Here is a 17,993-nt window from a genome sequence, read left to right on the forward strand (position 1 = left end):
ACATCACACACGCCACACACACACCATACACACTATGTACACTATACACACTACACACCATACATACATACACACATAACATGCACCACACACACTATATACACTACATACACACTACACATACTACACATACACACCACACACATACACATCACAATACAACACAAACTCACCACACATACACATCACGCATACAACACATACACACCACACACACTACATACACACATGCATATACATACACACATACCACATACATACACACTACATACACTACACACACATACATACACACATACACACACTGTACACACTATACACATACATACACACCACACATATTATACACAAACACCTCACATAACACACATGTAACACCACACATTATATACACTACACACACACTACACACACCACACACACTACACACACATAATACACACTCACACACACACTGTACATACACAAGCACACTATACACATACACACATGTGCACACATGCACACACACACTAACACACACACTATATATACACAAGCACACTATTCACATACACACATGTGCACACATGCACACACACACTAACACACACTATACATACACAAACACACTATTCACATACACATACGCACACACACACACACACATTCCCATTGTTCTGGGAGTTGCATAACTGGGCAGCACTTCCTCTGTGCCGACTTGCTATCCCACGCTCTCTGTCAAGTCTTGCTTTAGCCTCTATGATAACTAAGGAGGAAGACATTATCTTCCCATTTCGTAGATGAAGAAACTGAGGCTCAAAGAGGCATAAGTAACTTGCCTAAGGCCTCACAACTCACTTTAGCAATCGAGCCTGTGTTAGAACTCAGGGACCTCTGTCTGCTTCTTAGCTGCAGACCACACATCTTCTGGCTCCGGACTCTTCCCGAGTCCCCAAGGGGGCACCCACTTCCTTCCACTCCTGGTAGCCTGCCTTGTGTGTGTGAGGGCCCTGCAGGTGAAGGCTGAGTGTGAGAGGGGCCAGCAGCACCCCAGAGCTCCCTCCTCCACCCTGTGGGGGGCCTCAATCAGCACTAATCAGCCACCACTAATTATCCTGTCCATGGGGAGGTGAGCACACGAGACGGAGCGAATAGTGAATAGCATCAGTAGGGGCGGATGGGGACTGGGTCTTCCAGCCCTGGCTCAGAGCAGTGTACATGGTGCTGCCTTCTCCTGTCAGGCCCTTCCCTCCTGGGGACACAGCAGGCTTCTCCACCTGGAACATGCCAGGGAAAAGCCTTGCGCTCTGGAAGCCAGGGTCATAGCTTCTGGGCTCTGCCTGTGGCCTGGTTTCCAATGCGGTTGCCAGGTTACAACGCACCTGACTTCCTGCTCTTCTCACCCCATGGAGGACTCAGAGAGACTGAAAGGTGCTTAGACCAGTTGTGGTGAACGTTGCGAATGGTAATGGAGTGGGTCCTGGTATACAGCAGGTGCTCAATAAAGGCAGCTCATGAGGAACCCTTGTGTTTATAGTATCTCATTTAATTCTTAGAGCTGTAAAGAGGCATGGTGACAGATGGGGAAACTGAGGCCCAAGTAGGAACCAGCTCTTTCATCCCTTCATGGGTCCAGTACATGTTGGTTCTTCCTAGCTCAGCTTGCTCCAAGTGTGTTACACACACACACACACACACACACACACACACGCATCATGCTACCGTTTGGGCGTTCAAGCAACTGTCTTGAACTCCCACACTCAGGGATCCCTTCTGGAGGGAGGCTTCCCCACGCCCTGCAGTAGCTGGGGAGGAGGTAAAGGATGGTTATCCTTGGGGTCTGGGTGCCTAATGACCCCTTTCTCATAAATCCCACATGTAAATTTCTTTCATAATTACATTGAAAGCTATCAAACTATTTAATTTAATTTCTTTGAGAAAATAAATAGCTAAAGGGGCCTTAGGTACCACATAAACCCCTCAGGCAGAACGGGCCGAGATTGCAGCCGGGCAGGCCTGACTGGCCACAGCTCACACTTTAATAAGCACATATTTATTGGGCTGGGGGGTCCCCCTGGAAGGGGCGGGAGTCTGCTGACTCGGCAGGAAGGAAGTAGAGGGAAGTGATCTGGGTCACAGTGCTAATGTGGGGAGGAGGGAAGGGGGATGAGGGAGAGTGAGACAGACAGTTAATTACCCATCTTCATACAGCCATAGCTTTATTTTATTAAGCAAATATGCAAATGTATTTTGATGACTGCCCTTGCCTGGTCCACCTCCCCAAGGGCCATTATCTGGGGTTTAGCCCCTGAGGAGACTCTAGATGAAGTCTAGTGGGGCTGGGCCGGCTTCTCTCTTCCTCACTTGCCTTGGCTCTCGTGCTGACTGTATGCTCAGACCCAACAATCTTTGCTCTGCTTGTTCAGGGCCAGGAGGCGGGACCTCGGCATCCTGGATCCATCCCTGCTGCCCAGGCTCAGGGTCCAGGTTCCTTCTCTAGAGCTGGATTCTGGCTGTTCCTCCAGCCTGCTCTCCTGTCTCTCTTACTCCTGGCTGGCATGCCTCAGCCCCACAAGCTCCCTATACCTCGGCTCCACATTCCGTACCATTTAAAAGGTTGTCTTAGCCAGCTCTCTTGCTCCTTGCCTGCCTTCTTTCCTTCCTAGTCAATGTTTCCTACCTCCCTCCCTCTCTCCCTGCCTCCCTCCCTCCCTCCCTCTCTCCCTGCCTCCCTCCCTCCCTCCCTCTCTCCCTCCCTCCCTGTCTTATCCAGTTTCACCAGTCTCTCCTCCCTTTATCTCTAGTCAGGTAGCTTTTGGGACTCCCCTTTGGGCAGACCCCTTCTGGAGCCATGAGCTGCTTGGCACCTTGAACCCGGTAAAGACAATCCAGAGATCTAGAAGGATCCGTGGGAGGCCGCCTGAGATTGGCTTTATGGAAGCTGTGGCTTCTTCCCTGGGCACTGGCTGAACATTCACTATGAAGGCAGCCTCTGCCATGGCTTAACCTCCTCAGTAGAGAGGCCAAAGTGGGGAGGTCCAGGCTCACAAGACCTTCCATGTTTGGCCCTCGGCATCATGTTTCACCCCTCCCTTTGAGGTTGGTGCTGTTTAATATGTACGATATCTGGGTTCAGAGAGGTTAAGGTATTTTCCCAAAGTCAAACAGCTAGAAGTGCTCCAGGATAGGAAGCCAGGCTCTGGCTTCAGCATATTCACACGTCCCCAGTGTCCTCTGCAGATCTACCACAGAGTGGGGATACGGGCTACAGGTGACTATTTTGTTAGGCAGGAAGGCAGTGAAGAAAGTCACCCACCTCGAGGCTTGAAAGGGCATGGTTTAACCTGGAAGGCTGAACTGCCAGGGGTGTCTAGGACAGCTGCCCACGACCCCCTCTTTCCTCCTGTCTTTAATGGAGGGGGCGGGAGCAGCAGCTGGAGCCAGCAGGGAGAGCTGCCCATTAGCCCTAATTAGCAGCCCGTCTGGAAAAGCGCTTTGGCTGAAATCAAGACGCTGTCAGTGGGTCCCAGCTGGGCTGTAGCGGAGTGGCAGCTGCAGCATTTCCAGAGCTCTGAGCCTGAAGCGCCAGCCAGGGAGGCCGTGAGGACGGCCTCACCTGGACCTTGTCACTGGGGAGCCGTTGCCGGTTTCTCCCGGGCCCAGCAGTAACCACTGAGGTCCCATGTCAGCCAAACAAGCTGAGCTCACAGGCCTCAGTTATCCCCATGGGCTCTTTTTAGCCTGGAGAGACCTCACCTCTCAACCTGTTTTGCAGAAGATGCAGGCGTCAAAGAGCTTAAAGGGTGTGTCTGGGACCCACAATTAGGATGTGGCAGAATTGGGGGACCCTGTAAGACTGGGAGTAGGAAGGGGAGTCCGGTAAGATCCCGAATAAGGCTGGTGAGTCTCATGGGGGACAGGGACCCCAGATGCCATCCGCCCAGCAGGAAATACACCTCCCTTTTCTCTGCAACCAGACAAGCTCTGTGGCAAAGGTCAACTGGGCAGGAGGCTGATGGGGCGAGTAGGAACGCTAGGAGTCAGGGAGGGCTCAGTTTACCTCCCTATCTGCCCTGCTATCACCAAGCACTAGGACAAACTGAGATTTACAATCAAAAGAGAAAGAAAATAGAGCAAGTGGTCAACCCCCTGAAACTGCTTTCTGAGAAACTGATGGCTGCAGTTTGCAGGGTGTGGGCTGAGGGTGCAAGAGACAACCCTGACCTTTGATGTTGTTGTCTGTAAAGATAAAATGCTAACAGACTGAGGGTTGGGCCAATGAGGCACTGAGAATTGGGATGTGTTGGGTCCTAGCTGGGTGCTTTGCAGAGATTAGTTTGCTAATCCGTGCAATTAACCTTGCCAGGTGGGTGCAGGATCTACCCTTGTTCTCTCAGCGCTGAAGCCGATCCAGCGGTGAGGAGGTGGATGGGGTTGGGAGTGAGATTTCAAGACAAGTCAGAACTTGTGGTCTCTGGAGCCAACCAAGTCTACGAAGCCAGCAGGGAGTAAGGGATGTGGCCTGCTTAGAGTTTCCTACTCTCATCTTAGAAAACGGTTTGCATCTCTGCCTAGGAAGCTTCTAGAACACTGAGGAGAGCGATCAGGTGGCTAGGGAAGGGCAGCTACCTGGAAGGAGACTGTCCTTAAAAAGAAGGGACCACTGTCCCCTGTAGAATTCACTGGAAGTTCGTCCATTTGAGGTCTCAGCAATGTCCTTCCCAAGGGCCAGCCCTCACCGGTTCTGTCCATGGAGTTTTAGTAGAACACAGCCACATCCACTCACATACTTGCTGACTAAGGCTGTGGCTATGTTCACAGGCAGTGACACTGATGGTGGATACCTGGCCCTCACAGCCCCAAATACTTATTCTTGGGAACTGTGTAGGAAAGGCGTGTTGATTCCTGACCTAGATAGCATGGTCCTCACCATTCAGATGCCACAATTCTAGAGTACCAGGGCACAGTGCATCCATAGAGATGTCTGACCAATGGAGACATAGATAGGGAAGATGTTTACTCAAGGACACGCAGCAAGAGGCAAAAAGACAAGACTGCCTCAGTGGGTCCAGGGTTGGCTGTGCAGGCATGAGGCTGACTGAGTTCAGTCCTCGAAACTGGAACCTCAGTGCTGGGGAAGCAGAGGCAGAGGATCCCGGGGGAATCAGAGGTGTGAGACCTGCATGTGGTAAAGGTGTCCTCCATCAGAGCTTGATCCCTGGAATCCAGGAAGGACAGAATCGACTTCCTGAAAGTTGTCCTCTGACCTCTGCCTCACCTCCAACAAACAAATAGGTAAACAAATTTAAAGTAAGGTGGTGAATGATAGAGGAAGATTCCCCAATATCTCTCAGCTCTTCTCCCCCCCCCCCCAGCGTTTAGGCAGCAGAGTTGCAGTGTCCAGGTGGGTTAGCCCTGGGGAGATCTGACCACTGTGCTTCCGTTCCCCTGGAGAGCCTTTGCTGCTATGTCTTGTACACTGTGGGGGTTCAGTGGAAGCCTTTGGCAGGCTGCCCTGCCAGGCAAGCATTACCGGCTGTGCTTTACCAGCGAGTGTAGACGTCACGGTCAATGTCTCCCTGAACAGGTTTCTGCACTGTAAGCTTTGCTTCCAAAATAAAATTAGGGTAAAAAGAAGACTTCTGGAAGAAGGAAAAACCACAAGTAAATAACAGTCCAAGCGCCTACTTCCAGATGACAGATGTCATAAATACGATATTGGAGTGGCTGAGACGGGGCACCGTGGATCAATTCAACCGCATTCCCAGAGCTAAGGCTCCATCCAGGCCATGGATTTAAGGGCAGAACGTGACTTCAGAGCCAGGATGCTGCAGCGGTGAGTGTGGACCAGGGCACGCAGGGCTGCAGGGCCTCACCTGGCTTTAGAGACACTTTTAATTTTGGGCAGTGTGCCTAGAGGCTCCTAAGCCCGGCCTTTACTCCTGCCGTTTCTACACGGAGCTCAGCATCCCTCAGGTCTAGGGCGTCTCTGAGGTGGCCAGCTGACTGGCAGAGGTCAGAGGTTACAGATCTCTGATTGGGGTTTGCTCCTTGCCAGCACGTGGTCACCCCATCTGCAGGGCAGCTTCTCTTATTCTGAGCTGCCTGGTGGCAGTGCCATCCATGGCTGAGCTGGCTGGCTTCAGAAGCTGCAGACATTGTCCATAGAAGCCAAGTCCGGTGTGAGGTCACCCGGGTGAGACGGCTGACTGAAACAACCTTGCTCAGGCAACTTCACTTCGAGTCCCTGACCCTCGCTTTCCTAACTCAGCTCTTTTGTGACTGGACTGACTCTCACAATGACCCTTGGGACATGGGTCAGAGGGCTCAGGTGAGCAAGGGGCACACAGTGGCTACTGGATGAATGTCAGGTGGAATAAGTGCATAGTGAGGGTGACCTGCTCAGGGTGCAGGGTGGGCAGCTCACCCAGGGGCCCTGGCATGGCTGGTTCTCCAGGCACTGCCAGGCTACATTGATGGAAGCGATTGATTTCACCATGACTGTGCAGTGGCTGACAGCGCACGCACGTGTGTGTGTGTGTGTGTGTGTGTGTGTGTGTGCGCGCACGCGCTCGAGCACGCATGCTCAAATCACAGTTAATGAACTTTCCCTCTAGGACCTGGAGACAGTATAGAAAACTATATTTGGATTGGGGAGGAGGAGAAGAAGAAGAAGAAGAAGAAGAAGAAGAAGAAGAAGAAGAAGAAGAAGAAGAAGAAGAAGAAGAAGAAGAAGAAGAAGAAGAAGAAGAAGAAGAAGAGGAAGAAGGGGAAGAAGGGGAAGAAGAAGAAGAAGAAGAAAGAGTGACTACCTCTGTTGCCACTTTCATGCCTTACTGCAAAGAGCCAAAGCCCAGAATACCAGAGGAGGGCAGAAGTCGATGAATCTTCCCTCTCAAGTGGTTATTGCTCAAGGTCTGTGACCTTGAGGCCGAATCCCTGGTGTCATAGACCAGCAGGATCTATACCACCAGGTGATATTTTCTTACTTGCAAATATCGTCTACGTGTGTTCCCACCCCGCCCCCAGCTGCCCACGCATGCTCACACAGACTGTATATCCTCAGAGACTCCTAGCCAGGCTCTAGGCGAAGCCCTGAAGACAAGGTCTCGGAGAAGACAGTCAACAACTTCCCTGTCCTTTGAAGGTCCTGCCCTTCCTCCTTCCTCCTTTCCCAGATGCTTACAGAGCCCTGTGTGTGCGCCCTTCATGTCAGTGCAGGGACAGCCAAGGACAGTGTCCCTATACGTGGAACGAGATGCTGAACCCATCAGTGAACCCAGACACCACGGTGCACCCAGAAATACAGGGGAAGAGAGTCAGGATGATGGTGGTCCTGTCAGCGTCCTCCAAACCATCACTAGTGATTCACACCACAGCAATGGAACCAAACATGGTGGGACACACAGAAATGTGCTTCTGATGTCCCCAGGGTGTCCTTGCATGATTCCCAGGGCCACTAGTACTTGACACTAGTTACAGTCTGGTGGCACTGGCTATGGACACAGGAAGGCTAGGGACCCTCAGTGGTTTCTGCAGTTTGAGCTCTTACAGGCAGGTGGACCCTGGGCAACCCCTTGGCCCATCCTGTGATTCAAAAGAGGTGGCCCCACAGCCTAGCCCAATGGCCAGGATGGCTCCCTGCCGGAGACCAATTGATCCCATTCCCTGGGGGCTTGACTCTGAAGCCAGAATGTCATTTTCCACCACAAAACCCTCTTTCTTGTAATTACCAAGAATTACTTATAAGGAGCGTGCACGCGTACTCCTATTGATTGCCACCCTGAGAAGATCAGGAATCATTTCAAGTAGATTAAACGAACTTTCTTTTGCCTTTTGGGAAGTTGGACTCAGAGTTATTTAAGGAGATTAATCAACTCTTAAGAGCTCCAGACAGCCGCCCTGCCTCTTGAACAAGCCAGGGACATGTCATCTCCTGCTTTCAAATACCTTTTCCTCATCCCCCCTCCGCCCCCTTTGTGACTCTCACCGTATCAGCAGTCTCCACGATGCCCTTCCAGAGAGCAGGCAGAAACACCTCCGGCTGCCACCAGCTTCCCTGAGCAGCTCAGTTCTCAGGCTGGGCAGCACCTCAGAGAGGGCTGCATCCCAGCGAAGAGGCTTCCATCCAAACCCCTCTCTCTGCTGCTGTCGCAGTGGGTCTGAACAGTTTGCTCAAAGGCAGCAGTAGACTTTCAATACCTCTGGCCACCCAGACTCTACACAAGTCACCCCCTCTCTGCCATTGATCTGCACTCTAAAGTTCAGAGCAGTTCCCTGGCTTCCCTCCCAGGAAGCCTGTGCTATGTATACTGGGAGTGCTGGTCCCACCTTGTGGAAAAGGCAAGATAGGGGTACCAGAGAGAGGGAGGGGAGGAAGAGGATGAGAGGTTGAGAGCACTCAGCACCCCAACAGGGAATGTTGACCATTCTAGAGTCAAGTGGAGTTGATCTCAAATCCCAGCCCCAGCTCTCTCTAGTTGGGAGGCCTTGGACTATTTGCTTGATCTCTCTGAGAAAGTCCATCAGCACTCAAGGCTACTGCTGTCACATTTGTCTCCTGTCTGGTGCTTAGTGGCCGCTCCACAGATAGGCCAGGGACCCCTTTAGCTCCTCCTGAGGAAATGTCCTTTCTCATGAGTTTGCATCTCATTCCTGCTCTTCTCAGGGGCTGTAGGCAGGGTGGTCAGAACTCCTGGATCCTGAGAATGAGGGCTTCTGGGGTTCTCAGGTTCTGTGGTCTGAGGACATGACAGACAGACACCCCAGGTTCTGGCTGCTCCCTTCCACCACCTCTCTCCCTTTCTAGAAAGAAGCTGGAAGTCGAATGGGTCCCGAGGTGGAATATTTTCCAAATGTCAGTGCAGTCTGTGGCACATTACAGCTAAATGCGATCATCTTGGCGCCTGCTCTGAATGTCAGTGCACTGTGACAATGACAAACAGCAGGCTGACAGGTGGGCCACAGCCCTCTCTCCTGGGAAATCAGCAGGCTGGCCAGGAAGCCAGGCCACCTTCTGGCTTGGGTAGAGACCCACGGTGGGTCTTAGGATTCTGTGCACTCATGTGACTTATGTGCTGGTATCCTATGATCTTTTCTCCCTCTTTCTCACCACTGAGTTTTGGGGTGCATAACACCTTGGGAAGGACCAGACAGGTGTTATGCGGGTGTGCGGTCTGTCTCAGGGTGTCACTGTGTACCTGGGAGTTTACTGGTGTTGGGAGAACCTGTGTGATGGTATATACACGTTCCCATTAGCCTTCTGTCCCTCCATGAGGTGGCAGGGCAGGGAGTCTATGGAGCTGTACACCATCCGACATAGACTTTGTCTGTTGGGTGCACTGGTTTCCATGCCATTTCCTGTGTGCACGTGCATGCCTGTGTGTGTATATGCTCTCGGGACATCCATGTGTGTGTAGGAGTGGGGACACCCATGTCTTAGGTTCAGAAATGCACACGTTTGGTTCATGGGGTTCTGGGGATCAAACCCGGGGCTTCATGCATGCTGGACAAGTGCTCTCTCAACCGAACTACATCCCAGCCCTTAAAAAATCCCTCAAAATATTTATTTTATCAATGTTATTTGTGTGTGTGAGTGTGCATGTGCACCTCTGTGCACAGGTGCCCACAGAGTCCAGGAAGGGGCATCTGATCCCTTGGAGCTGGGTGTGCTATATGCGGTGTGTGTGGCATGCGTGGGAGGGGTGTGGTGTGTATATGTTTGTTCACTAATACTTGCTGGTGAACCATCCTGTATGAGTATGTTACATGATGTGTGTGCATGTTGTGTATGTGTCTATGTGGTGTGTATGTATGTGGTATATATATGTGCGTTTTGTGTGTGTGTGTGTGTGTATGCTGTGGTGTGTTTGTGTGTGTGTGGTATATGTATGTGTAGTATATGTAGTGTATATATGGTATACGGAGAGTGTGTGGTATGTATGTGTGGTGTGTAGTCATGTTGTGTGTGTGTGTGTGTGTGTGTGTGTGTGTGTGTGTGTGTGTGAGACAAGCGTATATGTTTCAGGTGAGTCCAGGAAAGCGAAGGGAAGAGTCTCAGGGAGAGGCTGTCTACAAGCCAGCACTGAACCTTGGGCCAGCTCCTCTCACAGCCCTGGATTCCAGGCCACCAAGCCTCCAGGACAGACCATGAGGTACTTCCTCTTTTTTAGCCACTGGCGTGTTGTGCCAGCCTGGCCAAGAAGCATGGATCTGCCTTGCTCTCAGCTCACTTCTCACCTGGAAGACCCGTCCCACAGGCATCTGCGCCATGGTGGCTGCTGCGTATGTCTAGACTGCAGCTCCCAATCCCTGACTGGAGGCTTTGGCTCCTTTGTTTCCTCCTGGAGGCTTCCAGATGGCAGAGGTCATCCCTCTCCTAGCTCCACAATGGCCAGGTAAACTTCCTCCCAGGGCTCCTAGCCAAGTCCTGACTTCATTGTGTCTTCCAAGACTCCTTCCTCCTCCCCCAGCATGCTCTCCTGCAAGCAGCCAGTTTCTGAGAATCTCACCCAGAATGAGGAACCCAGGGCTTCAGACTCTGAAAGAGGAGATCTGCCTTACACACCTGTCCCTACATGACGAGCCTCCTCATCCGTATCCTGACTGCCGTAGTTTTGTGTGTGTGTGAGTATGTGAGTGTTTGAGTGAGTGTGTGTGATTGTGAATGAGTGTGTGTGAATGTGCATGTGTGTGAGTGTATGAGTATGTGTGTGTGTGCATGAGTGTGTATGTGTGTGAGTGTGTGAGAATATGTGAGAGTGTGTATGTGAGTGTATGAGCGTGTGTGAGTGTGTATGTGTGTATGTGAGTGTGTGTGTGTGTGTGTGTGTGTGTGTGTGTGCATGTTCAATTGCTATGCCAGTGATGAGAAATTGATGTCCAAATATCCCCTTCTTCCTCCGCCTGCCCCTGGTGTCCTGGAGGCTCTGGTTTCCTTTCTCTCACAGACTGCTGTGGACACAGTGCGGAGCTTCTTTTCAGGCCCTTTCTGCCGAGCTCCAGCACTTACCTTTCAAGTCTCCATGTTCTTGCCCAGCAGCGCCTCAAACTTAGCTCAGCCAAACTACGCTGACTTTGATCCACATGGGAGGGCTGTCCCTTGTTCTCTGGCTCCTAGCCAGCCTCCTTGCCCTGTCACTCAAGTCTTTGACACCTCCCCCACCTCTGGCCATCATCCCCACATCCAATCAACTGCAAATTCCTCGGCATCTTCCAAGTGTGTCTCAAACACATTGCTGGGGAATCCATTTAAGCCTGATGCACCATTCTAAGATGGCTATGTCAGCCTTTCTCTCAGCTGTTTGGGGCAGAATAGCAAAGAATAGTGGCTTCAGCAGGTTGGAGGTTGATTCCTCTCATGGGAACCTAGTCTAGAGTTGGGAAGGTTGGTTTGAGGTTTAAAAGAACCAAGTCTTCTGCTTCATTCTGGTTGGATAACATGTGGTTGTTGTCCTCATGGACCAAAGTGACTGCTAGAGCGCCAGTCATCTCAACTGTGCTTAGTCAGCAGAAAAGAAGAAGAGCAGACAAAAAGAAGCAAAGAGCCTGGGTCAGTAGTCTTTAGACAATGATCTGAAGTTGCCACCTGTCAGTTTTGCTTAGATGTGTTGGTTGTGACTCGATCTGTGGGAAACATAGACACAGTAGAGAGTGGGAAGTGAGGATCTTTGTTAATGGACATTCTCGTGGCCAGTTAAGAATGAAGGAGTTTTGGGGTTGGGGATTTAGCTCAGGGGTAGAGCACTTGCCTAGCAAGCGCAAGGCCCTGGCCCTGGGTTCGGTCCCCAGCTCCGAAAAAAAGAAAAAAAAAGAATGAAGGAGTTTTTAATTAAGGAAGGGAGTAAGGCATCCTCTCATCCTCACCATATGCCCTCCTTTTAATCTGTCCTGGACACAGTAGAGGTGATTTTTCTAAAAGTGTACACATTTGATTTCCCAAAGGGAAACATAGACTCTGGGTGTAACCTGAGTGTCTGAGAAATGAGGAGGGAATGTTTCTACTTAAGAAGAATATCCCAAGTGAAATGTGTAGATACCAACCCCAGAGAAGCTCTTTGTGCCTAGCAGAAATTCATGTCTCACACACACACACGAACCCGCACATGCACACACATGCACACACATGCACACACACATGCACACACAACATGCACACACAGATACATACACATACACACAGGCACACACCCCTGTGCACACACACATACACACATGCATATGCAAACACACACATACACATGCATACACACACATACACATGCACACACACTTACACACACCATTCCCGTGCCCCATCCTCCACCTCATCCTTTGTAAAAGACCCTGTAGAGGTGACCAGACCTTGCAGCTTGTGTTAGTCACAGACTTTAAATCTTTCCCCAGCTGCCATCTGTCCCTAGAAGGCCCCTGGCCCCTGAACCTCTGTCCCTGGGGTCACATGTGGGTGAGAAATTATCTGGTGAGTGGATAGGCTCAGAGCAACACAGCCAATGAGAGCAAGGGGAGAGGTGCTTCTGGAACCTCAGGACTCCAGGACTCTCTCCACAGTCCGGGAGGATCCAGAGCTGGGATCTCTGTCTCTGTCATTCATCCAATGGCATGTGAGACTCGGGCGTCCCCAGCATACATTGGGTTAAGGCAGTCCTAGAGTGAGGAGCTGGTAGGCTCGTGGAGCTCTTCCTGACAATGAAGCTAATGAGTCCCTCCTTGCTGCTTTCTCTCGCACAATAACATTTAATCATCATTTGCACAGCAGATGAGGCGTCCGCAGCAGATGCGATTCTGCGTGAGTGGTGATTCTTGCGTGTGGGCGCCATTCCTGTTGTCCCAGGCACACCTGACAATCTGGGGCTGGGGCAGACTACGCGCTGGGGGTGGGGGTGGGGTGCTGTGAACACCCACGTGCCAGGGATCTGCCTCTGTGGTGTGTGGAGGTAGGACATGGAGGCACGTGTCTGCCTGCGGCACACTGACCCGGGGAGCAGGAGCTGAGGGTCTTGGTTATGGGTGAGTCATGGCCACCTCTGAAGGACCATGTGGGCAGAGGAGTTTGGGAATAGGAAGGTGAGGAGTTTGAGAGCGAGGGCCATGCAACAGGGCGGTAGAGGCTCAGGGTATGTGGTACTGGGTGTGTGCATGCCTGGTGTCCCTCTGACCGCCTGGAGGACATGTATGTGATCAGGTGCATGCATGTCACATGTGTGCCCACCTCACACATAAGCATGACAATGGACACTGTGAACCTGACTTTGTAGCCTAAAGGTGAACCCCCAAATCCTCACATGCTTTTTTGTGCACACGGACAAGTGTGCCCTGTCCCATGTAGCCGTCCATTCTTGTGCCGACACATACAATGTCTTTGAGTGGGAGCTTATGAAGGTCACATGGGTGTGGCCTGGATAGGAAAATATATTCAGTCACTGAAGAGAACCAGCCAGCACCACACATGTGCATACATGCAAGAGAATATTTGCGGATGTGCTGGATGCCTTGTATGCAAACATAGATGTATATACACACGGATGCTTGCTTCCATTGCCATGGGTGACATGCTGTACTGTGATTGCATTTGCAGACCTACAGGATAGCCTCTGTGTGAGCAGCAGTGCACACGCATGTTTGCATGGCGGATGCAGACAGGAACACGCCTTAGGGTGCACTGTGCGAGCATCCTGTGCCGGCATGTTCCTGCAGCCACGGAGCGTGAACTCTCACTTCAACCCAGGGCTGACAGGGCCACATTTGCAAAACGCTCAGCGGCCAGTGACAGAGCTGGCTGGAGCACGCTGGCTGGCAGGAGGTAAGTGGAGCTGCTGATTCGTGACCCAGGGGTGGGCGGCGATGACGGCTGGCTGACGGATGCGGGTGCCAAGCCGCCCCCTGTGACAGCAGCCGGTTCTTTGAGTTGCCTGAGTCAGGAGGCGGGCACTGGATCTTGACCTGTGGCTCACGCTGCCTGACTCTCTCTCTCTCTCTCTCTCTCTCTCTCTCTCTCTCTCTCTCTCTCTCTCTCTCTCTCTCTCTCAGCTTTGTGTCTACAGCCACATGAGGTCACCTCAACATACACCAGAGATTCAGAGCAGTGTTGGATGGTGGTGGGCCAGCCTATTCCACCTCCCCTTGCTCCCAGCCCAGCCCTCTTTCTGGAGTGTCACCTCCTCTCCTCAGCTACTTCTCTGTCCTCTCTATGTGTGCTTCCTGGGCAGAGCTATGGCCGGGTGGGCATGGGTGTTTGTAACAGTCTGAGGGCCACATTGTCTCCGTGCTTTCTCTTCCTTCCCCTCCTTCCTTCCTTCCTTCCTTCCTTTCCCTCCCTCCCTTCCTTTTTCCTTCTCTCTTTCTTTCTTTCTTTCTTTCTTTCTTTCTTTCTTTCTTTCTTTCTTTCTTCCTTTCTTTCTTCTGTTTGTCATTTTGAGACAGGTTCCCATCTAGTCCACTCTGGCCTCTAACTTGCTGTGTAGCCAAGGATGACTTTGAGCTCCCGACTCCCTGCCTCTACCTCTCGAGTGCTGCAGACCTGGGCCACCACATCTGGCCTGTGTGGCGCTATGGATAGAACATAGAGAGGTGCACGTGCCCGGTGTGCACCGTATTTACTGGACCGCATGATTGCCCAGACTCTGTGCACTTGAGCAAAGCCCTCCACGTCTGTGAGTTTGGGCTTCTTTATGTCAGCTTTACAAAAAGAATCGCACCTTTAAATGGAACAGGTCACGTTGTGTAAAGAGCTAGACAGGGAACAGAGTTAGTGGGTTTCACGTGGTTTCGTGTTAATCACACGATGTTGCTTAGTTAGTGCAGAGTCAGGTACGCGGCAAGTGCCACATAAGTATGTCACCCTCACCATATCCAGTGTCATCTCTGTCACTCGGCCCGACTCTGGAATTCTTGGTCAATTATATTAATACATCCATTTTTCATTCAAGGTCTCTGCAGCCTTCTTCCATGGTGACGCTGGTGACACAGAGGATAACAATGGAAGGGGATTTTGTTTGTCTTTTGTTTTTCTAGTGGTCTTGTGCAGCAGGCAGATGCTATGAGCAGGGGGTCTATCAACTCTGACCTCCCAGGCAGAGCTGGGTGTGCCTCTTTGGTGCCTGGTGCTTACTTGATCCTAAGATTCTCTCCCTAAAACAGGCAGACAATTTGGGACTCTTGGGGGCTCGTGGGAGTCAGTGAGGCCAACCATCAAAGGCTTGTGCGCCTCGTGAGACCTTTTACGGTTACCCCAAATCATGGGGAAAGCTCGTAGGGTGCTTGGTGTGGGTGGACACTCTGGAGGACCGGGGAGGGACTGGGCACATGGGATGCCTCAACATCCTGTGGAAGCAAGCTCTAGGGAGCAGCTAGCATAAAGGGGACCCGTGGGTGCCTTTTCTTGTGACCCTACTTCCTCGCCAGCAGAAATCACCGGAGGTGTAAGGACCACGGACTGGGTAGGATGGCAGTGGTATTTGGCTGCTGACATTCAGATAGGTCAGGATATACTGAAGGCTGACTGTGTGCCTGACCTCAGGGATGCTGACTAGGTGGCACTGCACCAGAGCCCCCGTCTTTAAACCTGAATGCCACCACTTACTTTAACCTTGGACCAAGTCATCTTCTCTTTGTGCTTTGGTTTCCTCCCTCGTAAACCGAGGTTACCCCAGTGGTTAGGAGCTAATTTGGGGGACATTATTGGATATTGCCGGATATTAAGATTGCATTTTGACCTTCCCACTGACCGTGTGCAGTTGAACAACTTGCGCACTTTAATGGCTGAGAGAACAGAGGCACGGGCAGACAACAGAGCAGGAGGCTCAGAGGGGGAATCAGGATCAGGCCTGTCCTGTCCTTCACCCTGTGACCTTGCCAGGTCATGTGTGGGGTTTAGGCCTGTGACACTGTATCCCTCTGAATAGATTATCTCCTTGCTTGGCGGGATCAGAAATCAAGTCAACCAGTATGTGTGGACAGTACATGTTTTGAGGTGAGGGGACCTTTCTTGTTCCAGCTGTTAACAGCTGCGTGACCTTGAAACAGTCACCTTGTTCTCCCTTCTCAGTTTGGCAAGGGGCAAACCATGAGCAGCCTCAGAGTTGCCTCTGGGCTCTGTGAGAACTGAGCATGCAGGGGTGAGCATGCCCGGGTCCCCAAATGCTTACATGCAGTATTTGCCACAGGAGTTAGGGGACAAGGGTCCCTTGTGGAAGAATGTGACTCCCATATTCCCTACCTCATTCATCACCTGCCATCAGTCACCACAGTGGTCCTCAGCAGATGAGCTAAATGTCTACAAAGCTATGATTGTAAGACAATGATGGCCTTCCAAACCCCTTCCCAGTGCCCTAGATGACTCGTGAGTGTGCACGTGCCTGGCGTGAATCCTGGCTCCTGCTGTCTGGGTATCCGTCACCAAGGTTCAAGGTGAGCAAAACCGAAGGTTCTTTAGTCCACCCTTCTGGGTCTTTCCACAGTCTTCCCTGCCTCAGCCTCCTCCTCCTCCTCCTCCTCCTCCTCCTCCTCCTCCTCCTCCTCCTCCTCCTCCTGGTGAGTCAGCTTGGGGGGAGGGGATCACCCTCCTTGTGAGAAGCAGCCGCATGCTGCAGTCTACCCAACCCAGTCTTTACAGATGCTGATGTAGCCCCTTGGGATGCTCCCTTGCTGGGCTGCCTGCCTATCTCTAGGTCGCGTTTCAAGACTGAGCAGACCCCAGGAATTATCCCTTCTGGGCAGGTATGTGTATGTGTGTGTGTGTGTGTGTGTAGGTGGGAGGGGGGCTTGTTAAGCTCAGCCTGCTTCCTCAAAGCTGTGGTCACTAGTGATTTCTGTCTTTGTCTCCTGAGGCATGAGCTACTGGAAGGCAGAAACTACTTACTGAGGCCAGCTAGATGGCTCACTGGGTAAAAGTGTATGCCTAACTGAGTTGGGTCCTCAACCCTACCATAGAAGAGGAGAACCAACTCCCAAAAGCTTTTGTCTTTCCACAGGGGATGTGGCATGCACACACACACACACACACACACACACACACACACACACGTGTGTGTGTGTACACACAACAACAAAGATAACTACATACTTGTGTGAACAGGGCATGTTGCTGTTGTGAGCCTGTTTTCTGGTCTCTGAACTAGGGCTGTGGTGGCATTCAGGGCACATCGACTGCCTCTCGTCCACCCCCATGGACTTTGGGGCATGGAGAGAAGGAATGGGAGTTCCTTGGGAGGGTGACAGACAAAGTGGGGCCAAGAAGCATTTACTGAACACTTCCTACAAGTCAGGGAGACACTGCAATTGGACTCAGCACCCACTGCCCCCTTTTTAGCACCCATTTTACAGCCGAGCAAATGGAGGCGGCCAGCTATTAGGAGCTGGAATTCACACCAGGCTCATGTGGAATCACTGATTCATCCCAGAGGGGCTGGAAAGGGAAGACAGAAGACAGTCATTGCCCTATAGACAGGCTCCCGGGTAGCCCAGGGTGTTCTCACTTTTGTGAAGTAGCTGAAGGTGTCTTTGAACTTCTGATCCTCTTGTCTTTCCTCCCCAAGCACTGTGATTACAGGGGTCCATCACTGTGGCCCATCTGGGCAGGGCTGGGAATGGAACTCATGGCTCTGTGAATTACAGGCAAATGTGCTCTACCCACTGAGCTACATCCCCACCGTCTTTTTTTTTTTTTTTCTTTGACTTTGTTTTTCTATGTAGTTCTGCCTGGAATTCACTAAGTAATCCAAGCAGACCTCCAATTCGTGGCAATCCTCCTGCCTCAGTCTCTCGAGTGCTGAGATCACAGGTCTGTGCCACTATTTATACCCAGTGCAGGAGAGTCTTAAGTTGGAGTCAATAGAGCAGAAGTTTTCAGCCCGTGGGTCGCAACCCCCACAGGGATCTCATATCAGATATTTATGCTACGATTCAGAACAGTAGCAAAATTACAGTTATGAAGTAGCAACGAAAATAATTTGATGGTTGGGGGTCACCACAACATGTATTAAAGGGTCGCAGCACTAGGAAGGTTGAGAACC

This window comes from Rattus norvegicus, chromosome 3 (assembly GCF_036323735.1).
Source record: "Rattus norvegicus strain BN/NHsdMcwi chromosome 3, GRCr8, whole genome shotgun sequence".
Classification (NCBI taxonomy): Eukaryota; Metazoa; Chordata; class Mammalia; order Rodentia; family Muridae; genus Rattus; species Rattus norvegicus.